Here is a 16,871-nt window from a genome sequence, read left to right on the forward strand (position 1 = left end):
TTCAGATATCAGTTCTACCTACTCCTTCTAGCCTCCCCCAGACTAATTCTGATTAGAGTCAGCCCTAAGAGAAGATTGAGGCAGCTCAGGACTGTTTCAAATAGCTATTGTGGGTTTCTCCCAACTTGCATCCCACTTCTTTTCCTCCCTGTGCAATAGCCCGTCACATCCAAAGGACAGGTGTGCAGTAGTGATCTACTAGCACATTGTCCCACCTCTGAAGCAGCTCAGCCAGTCTTCCTCCTTCCCCTCCGTACACAATATCCCCATCTACACCTTCAGCCTTCACTAGGGATCAAATGTGGGGAATGCCCAGGAGACTGTCTTACCCCATGAGATGGCACACCAGTCTCTCTTTCTCTACAGTGCACAGACACAAGAGTCACTAGATGAACCAGAGTCCCTTGTGCCAAAGTCAGGTCTTTATCCCTGCCATGGTGCTGGTCAATAACTCTTTGATTTTAAGCTGAGGTGTCCACTAAATATTTCCTCTTGTCTCCATATCCTAAACAGCTTCTTTATTATTTTGTAATCCATATTTAAAAGACATGACAGAAGCCAGCTTCTTAAACATTTTCTTTCTTGCTAATCAAAATACAAATCAGTTCTCCATTAACAATTATTTATACCTTGCATTTTTCCTATACAAATGCATTACTCTAACTCATTGACATCTATGTGGTGTGGAATATCACACCTCTAGCAGTTTACACATTTGTTTTCTAGAGCATTTTCTGAAAAATAAACAAAAAAAGCATAAGATAAACAAATGCAAATATGTTGTGAACAATAAAAGCTATTAAGGTACACAAATAACAATGTTATCAGTATTCTTTACATTAAGTCTATGCATTCATCTTTTCCATAAATACTGTAATATATTATAATGCACAGATACCCCAAATTATATTTTTTCTAAACTTTCGCAAATTTTCATATCTAGAAAACTACACAATCTAGACATGTACTGTTAGAACATTTTTATTAGTCAGACAAAAGCATTCACATGACAAGAAATTCCTCTATAAGTGCATGTTTATTGAGATATTTATAGACATATGAAAATACTAGAGATCTCTCAAGATGTGCAATTTACAGTGCAAATATCAAAGACATTTTTCTTCAACACTATCTAAAGTTCCACTTAATACTTCAAAAAACAACTGACTTATAAACTGTTGCCGGGCATTAAGTACATATGGAATAGTGCTTACTTCCATAATTACTAACAAACTAGCAAGATTTCCAGTAGAGTGTGATATAAACCAACATCTTCAGTGAATTTTCTCCTGTCTCCCACATTGGTGTTTCACAACAAACACCTCAATAACACGTAAGTCTCTCAGTTATGAAGATATGAACATAAATATGAAAATAGGAATAATAAGCATAAAGAATTAATTCCTCCACTCCAGAATATCTTACACTAACAATTTTAGTGTAATTTTATTAATAACCCTTTGTCTTTTCTAATACTGCCTGTTATTAAGCTGGCATGTCAATTAGTTAAAGAAGCCAGACCCAAAAAAGTTCTAGACACCATAAAGAGCTATGGGTGTGAACTGAAAGCATACAAAAAGATGTTACAGGCATGAGTAAGTTAAGTAAAACACTTAATGAAATATTTTCCTCTATTACAAATCCTCTTTGTCATTTATTATATATTTCACTTTTTTAACACTGCTCAGTCTGTATAGGTTTCAAAAGACCACATGTCCTTTGCCACTATTAACATATAAACTCAAATGCTTTTTCTTTTCAGTGCTTTTATATCTTTTCCTCTTACTTCCGTAATCAATTGTTTCTCTGCCACAAACCTATTTCTTGCATGACTAGTTAAACAAATTAACATTTTCATTATTCTCTTACATTTATACTCCCTTTTCCTTTTGCATATTTATTTTCTGAGGGGGAAAAGTTCATCTTTTTCACTTTAAAACCCATCCACTAATCTGCTCTGCAGTTACACAGATCTAAACAGTTAACATTCTACTTAACTTTCTCATCATTCAAAAGGTTACTTATTTCAAACTAGCATCTTCACCACCTCAGCTCAATGCCATCACTTTTAAGATGATGTAAAACAACAATCAGATTGTTCAGCATTCCCTTTGTTTACACTTCTGAACACAAAAAAAACTACAAGTGCACAATCTACTGCTTCTAAAATTATACAATTTCATTTCCTTCAGCTCTCGAAAACAGCTAGCAACGTAATACCCTTCAATCAACACAAAATTCCTTTTTAAAATATCACAAAAATCACTCTTTCCCACACAAATATATTTTCCTTTATACTGAAGGACATAAATTACGTCTGATCACTACATCCAACATTAAAGCTCCAATTTCCAAAAATAATGCATACATTTTCTATTACCCATGCACACTTTTTGTGCACCACCTGAAGATACCACCCGCACAAACAAAAAAAAAAACACTATTTCAGCATCACACCGTATAGCAGCATAACTTTAGCCTTGCACTACCCAACCAGACATAAAAAAATAAATCTACCCTCACTGTCTACTCAATTTCTCGTCAGAAAAAAAAATTGTCTCTGCCTCACATCCTTTACTTCCAACAGATTCCTGGGCACTTCAGTATCCTTCTTCACCATGCTTTCTATATCCTATCAGCTGCATCCACACATACCATTTTAGCAGTACTCTCCACTTACATCAGTCTAATGAAATCCTTAATATTTTCCAGATCTTTGTATAACTTGGGATGTAAGCCAATCCAGGCAGCTTTTCCCCATAAATATATTCTCCCTCCCATCAGAAACATTTGGGTGTAGACCAGCAACATGACACAGGGGGAAGGAGCACTGACTTCAACCAATGTGACCATGGTTTAATTAGAGTACTCAAAGCCCGAGGAGTTGGTGGGTAAGGATTTAGCAGCACTTTTGCTGGCTCAACTACTCCAGGAAGGTGGGGGCCATGTCTCTGTTCTCATCTGCAAGCCCTTGGTGGAGACTGGTGACTCTAGTCCTGTACTGTGCACTGCACAAGATCTAAATGCATGATGGTGGAGGGGTGTTGAGCAGCCCAATGAGAAAGGTAAAACAAAAAGCCCTTGTGTGCCACAAAGGGTACCCTGACTTAATCTTCTCACCCTTTCCTAGATAATCACTAAGGATTTCCCTTCTTGGAGGGCCCCGATGCAGTAGGTATAAGCAACTGCCTGCCATCACTTCCTCCTCTATTCTGACACTACGGGAGTCTTCCTACCAAACACTAGATGAACTTCTCCCATGTTCTGATCAAACTTCGCTCAATTAATATAAATTCCCTCTCAGATCTCTCAGAAATATAGGCCACAGACATTGTGAGATCTAACCAGTGAACAAAATAAAATAGGGAAACCCTACCTTAAATAAATAACTACAGAAAATCCAGAGTACTCTGCATAATTGTAACCAACAAGCAGCAAGAATATTGTTCTTTGTTATTATTTATTGCAGTTTATAATGTCATATTCCTGTAGCTGTAAGTATGCTTCCTGTAATACTTGTAGCTATGGTACCTGTTCTGCTTGTTGCAGTGCAGTTTGCTGAAAAGAATAATACCACTTTCTTTTGTGCAGTTTTTATACAAGTGTAACCAACTCCATACCAACACCTCATTTTCTCTCCAAGTGCATTTTTCTGCCCCCCACCCCCACCCCTAAGTCACAGATACAAATCATTTTCTTTCTGGTTCAATGTACATACCTGGTTACCAAATGAAAAAATGTGATATGGTTGAAATTTGTTGGCCTTTACCATAAAATCTAGTGTCAATCAGTACCATCTAACGGTAAAGTGTTTTTAATGTATAGTCCTTTAATCTGTAGTTCATTCAGATGATAAAGGGACCAGTCTCAGAATCCAGGCTATGTCAAAAATGCCTTACCTCTGTAAAGAAGGGCCATGAAACCCCAACCATATTGAGGACTTTTGTCAAATGTATATATATATATATATATATATATATATATATATATATATATATATATATATATATATATATGAAAAGGTAAGCATTCAGAAAAAAAAAAACTACAAACGTCTTCATTCCAACATTCCATGATAAATATCTTATTTACTGATCACGAGCATATAAATATTTCATAGTTAAAAGCAATTTATTTATAACAAAAGAAAAAGATGAAAAAACAACTTTAATGATGTTTCTATTTTCCATACTTACTCTGTATAAATAATGGCCGACGAGCAAAGTAAAAAAAAGTTTAGTGCTTTTTATTTAAATATTTCTGGGTCAAGTCATAGACACACAAGGCTGTTCTATTGGTTGACTGAGATATCAGTATAGCTTACGGACAACACTATATTGCACATAAAAGTAAAATATCCACCAAAGAGAAAACATTAGAATGGCCACCAAATGCAACTCATTTAACCTCCTCACAGCCTACACTTCACTGCTTACAAACTAATGCGATGTTTAAAGAAAACTCAGCCAATGTAACACACCTTAGCACTAGAAAGATTCTTGCTCCTCATATTGACTAGAACAGAGTTTCATGAGATTATGCACGGTCTGATAAACCAAGTCACCAGGTTTTAAAGTATATGCGGCCACAGGTCAACTAGGTTCACATTCTAATTTGTCTGCTGAACCTCAACATTTCCAAACACACAATTTCTGTTATTGAACATCTGAACTGCTGGTAAAATGACTAAAAATTAACCATCAGAAGGCACAATTTATGATTTATGAAAATTACTAAAGGATACCAGCAGATCTAGAGCAGCATTGCATAACTATAGTTCTAAAATAAAGTTCAATAAATAATGAAAAATATCATACAATGTTTTTACAGTCACAGAAAAAAAGAATGTCTGCTACACTGACTCAGTATGACAAAGTGCATTAATATATGAAGCCGCATATGAAAAACATCTTACATACAGCTGTTCAAATTCACAGAAAAAATAAGCAAGAAATGAGAATGCCATATGCTAAGCTTTTTAATACAGTATAATTAGAACATGTTCCTAAGAATTAGTTAATGTGTACACAAAAACTGCATACAATAAATGCTTGGTCTCCTCCATTACTCTGAAGAGTAACGTTCTAATAAGAAATGTCCTAATCTTCACCCTGCAATATTTCCAAGCCGATGTTATTATTCTCATTTCCCTGAATAATATCCCTACTCCAGGGCCATTTTCCTTCTCATATTCAATATCATGCATGCTTGCATCAAGATTCCTTTCTTCATATCCTGTCACAGTATCAATCACTGCCTCCTGTCCACTCAATCCACTTTTGATTTATCAGCCGCCGTCGTTCTGGACTCCATAACTCGACCCAAACCATTTTAACAAGACATTGACAAATAGCACCCCATATCACATCAACCTGTTCCACTTAGTAAACTAAGAAACAGTGACTGTGACATCCCTGCATAAGTATTCCATTCTATTCCCCAGACTGATGTATATTAATGAGGAGATGGTATTTGAAATGCTTCTTCCACATCAGCATCTAATATGATCAAATTAGGAAATAGGATGATTTATTAAATTTTCTTGAGCTAAAATATTTCTTTATATCGCCATGTGTGTGATTTCAGAAAGTGAGCTGTTGCTTTCAATTTCTCTACTGGGTATGTGCCTCCATTTCACAGAAGCATTATTGTCTTTAAAAAGATTGCAAGCAGGCAAAATGTTATTAAGCAAATGCTCAGTAAAACATACTAAATTGGTTTTAAAATTCGTAACTTAATGTAAATCATGGTTCTTATAGTGAAATTCAATTTGTGATCTTATTAAGTCATATTTGCATTACAGTATCTTGCTTTAGGACAGTTAAATTTGCATCATTACCAGCCAGTCTCACCACCTGACTTCAAGGGCAACTGTCCCACATAAAATAAACAATCACTATAAGCATATTAGGACCATTTATTAAACTTAAAATCAAAGTGCATAATACAATATGTAGTTCATTAACTACTTAAAAACAAATATGCCTAAGCATTTATCATTAACTAACAGTAATAAAAGAATTACTGTTCTGAACAACTTAAATATTTGATCATATACACACTGCATGTGAACCTACACAGAACTCTACAACTTGTGACTTAATCATGAAAGATTAAATGGGCCCTTCACTATGAAAAGTACTTTCAAACAGCAACAATAAATAGTACTAATAAGCTTTTGCAAGTATTTTAACTTTATAACTGCACATACAACTATATATATATATATATATATATATATATATATATATATATATATATATATAAAACACATATACACACACACACACACATACATATGGCTGCACTTGATTTCACCAGATAGGTTTTATTCACTGCATGGAATGTACACTAAAACCTAGTGACGCTAAACTTGACCAGAAAAGAGCTGTGAAAACATGGACTTGCTCCCCCATCTGCAGGACTCGTGTTAAAGACCATTTCGGAGTTTCACTAAGTTATGATTAGTTGGGTTTTGGTAAACACTGTGTGTCAATCAATACCATGGTCAGAAGTTGCTGACAATCATTTATGTGCATGTGTAAACATATACACTGTCACACACATACATACACACACACATATATATATATGTATATATATATATATGTATATATATATATATATATATATATATATATATATATATATATATATATATACACACACACATATAAGCAAATGTGTGTGCATGTGTACACAGGGAAAGAGATATAAATGTGCACACAATACAGACACACAGACAAGCACATAGAAACACGCATACATACATTTATGTACATGTGCAAATTAAAAAAAAACTTGCTTTAAAGAAGTCATTTCTTTAGAGATAAATTATTAAAAAGTCAGTGTCAAGAAAATGAGGAGTTAAGTGTTCTAAATTTTACCACATCCATTACCACAACATCTATGTTGCATCTATACAGCCTACATATACCCTTGTCCCTGCATAAACCTATTTCACTATATTAAGCCATTAAAGACCACATTAACCAACAGCACTGTAACAAAATACTCCTTCCTAACAGTCCACAATTCACATACTTCATATTAAGAAGCCAGTAAGAGAAAGATAAACATGAGTATGTTCCTAACAGCACCACCCAGTGAGGGATGGTTCTTACAGAAAAATAAGTAGGCAGGATGGGGCAGTACAGAAAAGGTGCGTTTTTGGGGAAAATTACGTAGATAAAAGGAGGTTTACATTTTACAGATTTATATCACTCAAAGGACAACTGTGTCTTTAAGGAAACCAGTTCCATTAAAACTTTTCTGCTTTCTCTATAGACTTTCACTAAGATATAACAACTTACTGCACGTTAGACACTGACACAGCTCCTGTGAAGGGAAATGGTATAATGTAACAGTGCAGTATAACATTGTACAGCACTTAAATAATCACTATGAACCATTTTTTATAAAGTTCTAACAGTTGCAGGGATCTTTAATGGTGGTTAGTGCAGTCATGCAATGTCCACATCAGCTGCTACTAGGGCACAATGTCATATAACTAACTTCCTTTTGTCTGCAATTTTAGGGAAATGTGATGCTGACATATAACAGATAAGAGGATACAACAAGTACAACACTGCAAGACATCCTAGAGCTACAGTAAGAACAACAGAGCCACAGGAGGTGCAGAAGGTAGGTAAAAAAGGTACAATATTTGTTTTTCTGCAGTTAAGACCTGTTATCAGAACAGTGGAATACTACTACAGCAATGAAATGTTCCAGCAAACAATAATAGCAAGTACATCTGTGTGGTCTAAACTACTGATTTTAATTTTTTGTGGATATCAGGTATAGCTTGGATGTGCAACACATCTCTTTTTTCTTTTTGCAAAATATCACATGACACACACTTTAGGAAATACAAGCTGTTAAGCAACTCAGAAAACACGGTAAACAACTAAACTGTCCTGTAATTCAAACAGATATTAGATGGAGCCTGACTCTCAAACTACAGGAAAACTGCATGTACAAGTGCCTTAGCTTCCACCCCCCCCCAAAAAAAAATACAGCTATTCTTATTATCTGAAGAAGTGCTGCAAGTAAGCTAAGTGTTTGTTTTTTTTTTCCTTCCCCTTTTTCCCCATACCTGACCATCAGCAGCCATTAGCTTTTCTCCTCATTCATTGGGTCTACTAAACCCACATTAGCTTCCCCAGACTCAACACAACTTATGCCCTTGGCCAGTGAGGAGAGGGTACTGGTGCAGCGTCATACTGCTGCCAGAGTGTGTGCACTACCCTTCATTACCCCATGTCAGCCTTGCAAGCTCCATAATGCCTGACTCTGGGAGGTGCTTGATCTTTCTAGTGCAAAAGCAGCCACCTGACTAACTGGTACACTGCTTGCAGTGAGAAACTGGTCAGGGTCTTAATGCAGCTATTACACCGAGCCTTGGGAGCTTACCTTCTCTCAGGACTGGCAAGCCAGCATCAGCCACCCACTCCCACCTTCTAAAGCTATGCTGCTAGTCAAGCATGGGTCATCTGGGGTGCAGTCGGGGCTTTTATCCTTCTGCACCACTGGACCAGGATCGCAAATAAGGTAAGGGTTGAGCAAATCATACACGCCATCTGACACTGGTTATAAAAACCCAAAATTAAGAAAGCAAGTGCAGTGATGCATTCTGTAGAAAAATAATTGTGCTTTCTCAGACTGTTGAACCTAAAATGTGGTTTCACACTTGTCATACAACCCTGAAATATTTCTCATATGAAAGACATTGGTCTCTACTAACCGTTGCATATATTCTCTTGTGAAAATTGTTCATGACTTGTGTCACTTTTGAGACATTTGTTTTTTTTTTGGTGATTTTTTTTGTACAACTAATTACTCCACAAATAAATTAGAATGCAGCCTCACAGTTCCTTAAAGGAAAAACATGAATACAGCTTTGTAGTAGTCACAAGTACATGTTGAGGGTCCTACAGAATATTATCTAACTGAATTTACCTGTGTCATATTGTACAGCGGTGCCGAGACATAAAGGGTTTCTTTCTGAACATTAAGCTATAAAATAATCAGCCATGAAAACGAGAGAAATGGAAATTTAAGAGCACCTCCACACCTTTAGCACTTCTCTTGTTACAACATATACATATACATGGGATTTATAGCCTACATACCCCATCTCCTTACAAGATTTTACTACTGTACCATAGGCAGTGGCAGCACATAAATCAGGCCAAAAACTCTTCTCAAGTCATGAGTTCCTTAATCATTCATGACAGGACGAGTGGTAGCTGCATTTAAAATAGGCAAAACTAAAATGCCACAAATGAAAAAAGAAAAAAAAAACGTTTCTGTCTCCTGCTCAAAAATTAAAACAGAATATCGTATGTAGCCCCTGTATAACAAAACGTGTTGCACAAAGTCAGTAAAACACAATGCCCACTGCACAGCTCCAAATGCAATTATTAGACAGTTTCCAACATTTGCTGGAAACAATACACTAGTGATGAGTGATGCCATTGCCATCAAGCTACTGTTAAAACATTAACTATATAAAATGACTGCCTTTCTCTACAATATAACTGCTTCAACAACAAAAAAAAGATGATGGCTTAAGGAGCACAAAATAACTGCACAAATAAAAAGTAACAAAGCTCAACTAGAAAGTAAGCATTACCTAGATCTTAGCAAAAGGTACTTTTAAGGTTGCTGACATTACATCCAAGTAATAAGTTTTACACAAATCAACAGAAATGGAACTTGAAGTAGTTAGAAATTAGGAAAATGTACCAATAACAAAAAATGGTTTCTTAACTACTATATATATGGGCTATGAATGATTTTTAAGCAGAGTTCAGATAATGTCAACTCTCCATAACTAATCTATGATAACAGTAGCAGATTTTGTCTTTAATAATTTAAATTGGAATCGTATAAGGGGCAGTGTGTGTTACAGAACAGTAATGGATGTTGCACTCAAGAAACCTACATAAAAATGCCACAGAATATAATTTCATTACACAGCCATGCAAACAATAAATAAAAATGTAAAACAAGAATCAACAAAACATGAGCGCTGTTGTACAAAAGCAGTCTGCCACACCTGAATATGAGCTTTACTACTGAGAATAATTCACACTTAGCCATGCTTGGTCAGAGGGGTTCAAATCAAGTCTACCAACAGACAGCCATTTGCTATTCTGAGACTCATCAGTACAAGTCCCAGAACAGCAAAACTGAATGAATGAAGATATGGACTTGCATATACCAAGTCCAAGATTGCTGTTTCTTGGAGTATTCCCTTTTCTTTGATGTATAGCAATCTTGAAGGTGATGTATACATAAACTGTAAGAGATGGAACGTCTTGTTCCCCACATTGATGGGGCAGAGGAACCTGACCCATACAAAAAAAAAAAAATTTAAACTTTAAAGGAGAATAATGATGCTTAATACTGCCAGTTTTCCTGAATTTTCTTATTTTTTCCATTAATTCTTGGACTCGCACTTATGAGTTTCAGAATTACAACAGGTAGCTCTACCAAATCTTGTGATTCACAACAAAAATTACAGGCTTTCAGTAAATCCCATCAAAACCCATCTAAGCATGGTATAAGTCACAAAACAGACCCAGTAAGTCACTCTTCATACTACTGATACTGCAATACCACTTTGTCTAAAGGCATTTTTTTATAATACACTATACAGGGGTTGGGAGGGTGGCCTAATGGTTAAGGTGTTTGCCTTACAAACACAAAGTGCAGGGTTTCAGTCTCACAAGGGATAATTGGCTAGGCTTAAAATAACCCGCAAGGGCAGTTAGCCCAGTACTAATCTATGAACCTATGAACTGAAAAGAGACTTAAAATTAGGTATGTGAACTGTGAAGAAACTTAGAAATAGCAAGTACACTATATGCATGAAAACTGAGAATGAGACTTTGCCACATCAGTGAAAAGCACTATCTGCTTGTACAATTATATTGTAGAAAACAATTTATAAAAGCAAACAATCAATGACTGCTCCATTTTTTGTTCCTGCAGGTCTCTAATTAAAAGGTTTAATATTACAGAACATTAACAAAGAGCTGTTTACAGATGCTGTTCTGCCCTCTCTCAGCTGCATGACAATGACAGTATGACGTTTAACAAAACAGCCTTCACACTTTACAGAGATGTTCAGTTTGCAGCTAAATTATCTGCTTTGAGAAATTTGTAACTATTTCAAAATACTATCAGAATTCCAAAAGATGTTTAGAATTAATCCTTGCACCAGTGGCAAAGTTTAACAATTCATGCAAATCATTCTTCAAGATGTGCTCAGTGTCACTGATTACAGAATAACAAATTAACCCTAGCTTACCAAAGTCATACTGTAGCAGTGTTGCAGTATGCTAACCAGACTGCAGTTTTAACAAACCCGTATTGTATCAGTGTTGTATTAATGTTTAAACCTATAAAGTGAAACAAACAAGTTATGTAGGTGACAGAGAATGCAGGGGTTGTAGCAAATGGAAGAGTACCCTAACTTTCCTTTTTCCCAGTTTTAATCAATCATACATAAACATATTTGCAAAGAACCTAGTCTTAAAATGGAGACCATTTTAAATTATATATACTAATATCTTGGTACTCTATAAACAGTAAAAGGAAGTCCTTTATTGAACGGAGAGGATGGTGAGGTACTATGTGCACTTTAAAGTGTCTATTGGTGAGAAAGTGTACAAACCACAAGGTTTCTTGTGAGCTTACGACAGCTGCTGAAATTTCTTCAAGCAGGAACTGATGGTCCACAGAGTGAAACGCATTGGTAACAATGACAATGGCACCTGTGAGAAGGCCTTTGTCTCTGCTTTGTAGAATGTCATCTGCTAGAGAATACAGGGTTATCACAGTGCTTCTTCCATTGTAGAGATCATGTTAATGGCAGCAAAGGATCCTTATGGACTGAACTGTATTGAGCTATCGGGTGGTAGATTTTTTCAAGAACATTATCCACAATAAAGAGGATGGAGATGGACCTACATGTACGTACTGTTTTGGGGTTATAAATTCCAGGGGCTAGTGAAATTCTAGTTATTTTCCACTGTACGGGCATGATGTCTTTTGGTGACGCACAAGTTGTGTAAGTGTTTCAGGGGCTTGAATGATTTGGTCCATGCAGATCAGCAAACACTGGTGAAGGTCATCTGCTTGGGGGGGGGGGGGGATCACTGGGAATTCTGCCCAAATTTTTGATCGTTTTGAAAAAGAAGGGTGGTACTGTCATACAGGTTAATAGGAGTACTTGGCAGAAGAGAGCCATGAGAAAAAAAGAGTGGAGGACTCTTTAAGAAGTCTGAAATGTTGTTTACTACATTACAGAAAAGGTTTTGTTTGTAATGTATGGAGTTCTTGGCAGAGAAAAGAGGGTACACTTTAAGGCTTAAGCATTTTTACCCAAGTTCTGTGGGTAACTAATAGGTTCATAGGTAGGTACTAGGCTATATGCCTGAGGGTATTTATAAGCCTAGCCAAAGTGTGTCGGCTTTCGCCGCTACATTGATTAATTAACTGAGCCTCTGTCAAGCAGAGCCAATGAAGTGATCCCAGGGGTGTATTTTCCGTTACCCATCCACTCGTCAAGGTTTCTCTTGAAGAGTGTTAGTGAGGGGCTCTGCCTAATGTAGTTAGGAATTTTGTTCCAAAGCATGGGGAGGCTCTGTGACAGGAATCTATCCTTCCAGCATGTTCTATTTATTGTTGTGGCGAGGTTTAGCTCACTAGAGTGCGTGGCTCGCAGTGACTTGGATTTCTTTAGGTGGAGCATGTCCATCAATTCTGAGTTGGACATGGCTTTGCAAGTCAGGCAGAGATCACCTCTGAGTAAGCGATATGCCACTGAGTACAGCCGGAGTTTTTTCAGTCGGGCTGCATAGGACATATGTTTGAGGCCAGTAATCCTCTTGGTGAGGTGCTTTTGTGGTCTTTCCAGCTGTTGGAAGTGTCTTGTGAGGTATATCCCAAATAGGGCATTGTACTCTATGATGGGTCTGATGAGTGATGAGTAGAGGGGCACTATAACCTCTTTATTTCTAAATGCGAACCCTTTAGTAATTAAATGGGCCACACAGAAGGATTTCCTAACTACTTTGGCAATATGATTGTCAAAGGAGAGATTACTATCTACCTGGGTCCCCAGATCTCTTATTACCTCTTCTGTATTAAGGGGGCTGCCGCCTATGTGGTAATTTGTGGGTGTTTTGTTTTTCCCAAATGGGATGACTATGCATTTTTTTGGCATTTAGCTTGAGGCCATGACTGTGACACCAGGTGTCTGTCTCAGTAAGGCCTTTTTGAAGGATGTCCGTGTCAGCCGGAGACTCAATTATGACTCCCAGTTTGCAGTCATCTGCGAACTTGGTTAGCCATAGTCCTCCTGTGTTTGCCTGTACTTCCGAGAAGTATATGCCGAACAGTAGGGATCCCAGGACCGTGCCTTGTGGGACACCACTTGTGACTGGTTTAGAGTCAGACCTGGAGCCCGCTATTCTTACCATGTGAGTTCTGTCTGTAAGCCAGTTGGCAACCCATCTTGTGATATAGGGGTTTATGTTGAGGCTGGTGAGTTTTTCTAAAATACCCGAATGAGGAATGGTGTTGAATGCCTTGGCAAGATCAAGGTAGGCTGTGTGAACCACCTTTCCCTCGTCTATGGCCTTGGTGACTGTCTCGAAGAAGTCAATCAGGTTTAGTAGGCATGATCTGCCCTTAACAAAGCCGAACTGGGTTGGGTCAAGTGTTTGGAGGTTCCCAATGTCTTTGTTAATGAATTCCATGATGATGCGCTCCATAGCCTTGCAGATCAGGCTAGTCAGGCTTATGGGGCAATAGTTACCAGGGTCAGTTGTGGCCCCTTCCTTTGTGGAGTGGAATAAACGTTGCTGTGCACCATTCTATGGGCACATAGCCTGTGGAGTGGCTGAGGTTGAACAGCATATTTAGGTGGGGGGGTTAGTTCGTTCTGTAGTTTGTGCAAGATGCAGCCTGGGACACCATCTGGCCCCAATGATGCTGTGTTTTGGCTTTTGAAAGGGCTGTTTTCACCTGTGCTTCTGTGATTTCCAGGACACTACACTTTTCCGGTATTGTTGTGGGCCCTTTTGAAGGTGAGAGGAAGGTGAAGTTCACACTGAATCTGCCAGGATGTTGGCAATATCAGTAGGTTCAGTATATTTTGTGCTATTTTGCACTAGCTCAGAGGATATCTGCAAGTTGCCACTTGGATTCTTGACATAGCTAAAGAAGGCTTTGTGGTTATCTTTCGAATCCTTGGCTATTTTCGAAGTTAGCCTTGGATGATTTTATGAGGGACCTTAGTTTCTTACTGATACTGATCGGGGATGTCTTTCCTTTTTGGGATTTGCTTTTTTTCTGAACTAGTTTCCTTCTTTTCTTATATAACCTGTTTATGGCAGGGGTCCACCAGACTGGTTTCCTTCTCTTAGGGGAGTGAGTCTTGGTTTTGCTAGGGATGGCACGACCCATGCATCCTTGTAGGTGCTTATAGAGTGCAATTGTAAAGGATTCTGCATTTTGGGCAGTGTTATCCTTTAGCGTGGGGGCTGTGAAACTTACCACCTCTGCCTTAAGTAAGGTGAAGTTTGCTTTAGAAAAGTTTTTCACTGTGGTTTCCTTGGTTGGGGGTGGTGGTGGGGTGTGGACATCCAGAGTGATTAGGTTATGGTCTGATCTAACCAGTGACGGGTTGACCTCCAATGCGGAACACCTGTCACCCATGTTGGTGATGACCAGGTCCAATACGTTGTAGCCTCTGGTAGGGGAGTTTACCAGCTGATCCAGGGCATTTGAGTTGAAAAATTCCAGGAAGTGCTGAGCCTGGGAGTTTGTACTCAAGTAGTTTTCCCAGTTAATGGTAGGGTAATTGAAATCGCCCAATATCAGGGCGTTCGGTAGGACCTTCATGTTTTCCAGTGTCTCTAGAAAGGTGGAGTGGTGGTCATGGAGGGTGATCTGTAGCAGGCCACAATTTGCATTGCAAATTTGCCCGATGTTAGTTGCACATGGATAATCACAGAGGTGTCATGCTGTGCCACTAACCTGGAGGTGTGGGTATCTTGATGAATATGGATACACCCCTTCCTTTTGTGTTTCGGTTCGTGTTCTGTGGCCAAAATGTGTGGTATGAGTTGCAGCCCAGTAGTGCTGGAGTGCTCTCTGGAGCCTTGAATCAGGTTTCAGTTACTGCACAGATGTCGACGTTCTCCATACTTACTCGAACCACTGCAGCTCAACACCACCAGAATTACAGGATATAGACGGCAACCCACCGTCAGCTAGGTTTATAGTTAACAGCGGAAAGAACACGGCTCGGACTGATTAAAAACTTTAATAATGAAACATCTCAATAACAAAAATAAAAATGACTCGGTTAAGCGCTTTCATCTGCGCAAAAAGCAGACTTCATCAGAACCATTAAACTTTGTAAACAAACACTCTTTTAAAACCTTTTTGGCGCCAAATAAACGCTACACAAATTTAAAGTGCTAGTGGCTAATTTCATATAGTCATTCATATAATTCGAGAATTTATACAAGTTCTCATCAATGTCAGCTACGATCGCTCAATTGATTATCTATAACACAAATAAAATTCTTGGTACATATTATGACTATTTGAATTCATTATAAAATGTATACTGTATTAATATAATTTAAAAAAAAAATTTAAAAAAAAACATATTTCCTATCCATATATAATCACCTTGTACTGAACACTATTATTTTATTAAAATGTATTACGCTAGTCCGTACCTACAATATAAATGATTTGCATATCCAATTCCTAATACATGAACAATAAATAATTGATTAATAAATAACTCCATACATATTGTAATATTTAAACACCTTATACTACACTAAGACCTACAAGTGTATACTACCCTAGTCAGTGCCTACAGAATGAATGCAACATTTGCATATAACATATCACAAAACACATAGTTCAATGAAACCACTTATTATATGAATAAAACTAACTTAACACAAAACAAGCATGAGTATGGAAATGAAGATATAATATTTGAGCATAATTATTGCAATATCAAAAGTGGTTTTATTGATATATATTAATTTAGTCCTGGTTCCCTAGATGCATCCGTTTTTATTTGCCAGACAGTCTCGCTTTTACTTAAAATAGCTTTAAAATTTCCTCCCCTGGCAGAAAAATGCACCTGATCAGTAATGGCAAACTTAAAATTATGCCTGTCATCATATTTGTTTATATGCCTATAAAGTGCGTTCTTTATATCTTTAGTCTTTATTTTATATAAATGATCATATATACGCTTACAGAACTGTCTCTCCGTCTTACCTTTGTAGAAAGCAGGACATAATATACATTTTGCCAAATAAATTATATTTTTCGTGTTACAATTACCCCTCTTGAATTTTATATACGTCTTGTTTATATCTTCCAATCTACATCCCTCACTTTCATTAATTACTGAGCACTGATTACATGAACCACATCTCCTAGTTACTCCTTTTTTATTGATGCTTTCTCAGTCTCTAACTACTGTGCTGCAGATATTGTTTAATATTCATACCCATCTTATGTACAAAATTAGGTCTTAAACCCACAATATTTTTTACTTCATCATCCACTATAAGTGGATTCCAGTGTCTTGTGATAATATTTTTAATTTCATTAACATATGGTGTATACATTAAAACACATACTTTGTTGTGTGGCTTAACGTCATTATTGACTTTGTTCACCTTAATGTTGTTAATTTCAACACCCAATATAGGGGGATACTTTTTACCCCACTCATTTCGAACATACATAGATACATCATCTACTAGCCATCTGGGGTACCCCCTATTAGCAAACATTGTTGTGATATATTC

At 37.2% G+C, this 16,871-nt stretch overlaps 1 protein-coding gene across 1 annotated transcript in view; it reads right to left on the bottom strand.

Moving 5' to 3' along the window:
* RSRC1 (arginine and serine rich coiled-coil 1) overlaps positions 1-16,871 on the bottom strand; it is a 3,250,950-nt gene that overhangs the window by 2,619,028 nt on the left and 615,051 nt on the right. The window lies entirely within an intron of this gene.

The sequence above is a fragment of the Protopterus annectens genome, chromosome 4.part1, assembly GCF_019279795.1.
Source record: "Protopterus annectens isolate FY-2018-M chromosome 4.part1, PAN1.0, whole genome shotgun sequence".
NCBI lineage: Eukaryota > Metazoa > Chordata > Ceratodontiformes > Protopteridae > Protopterus > Protopterus annectens.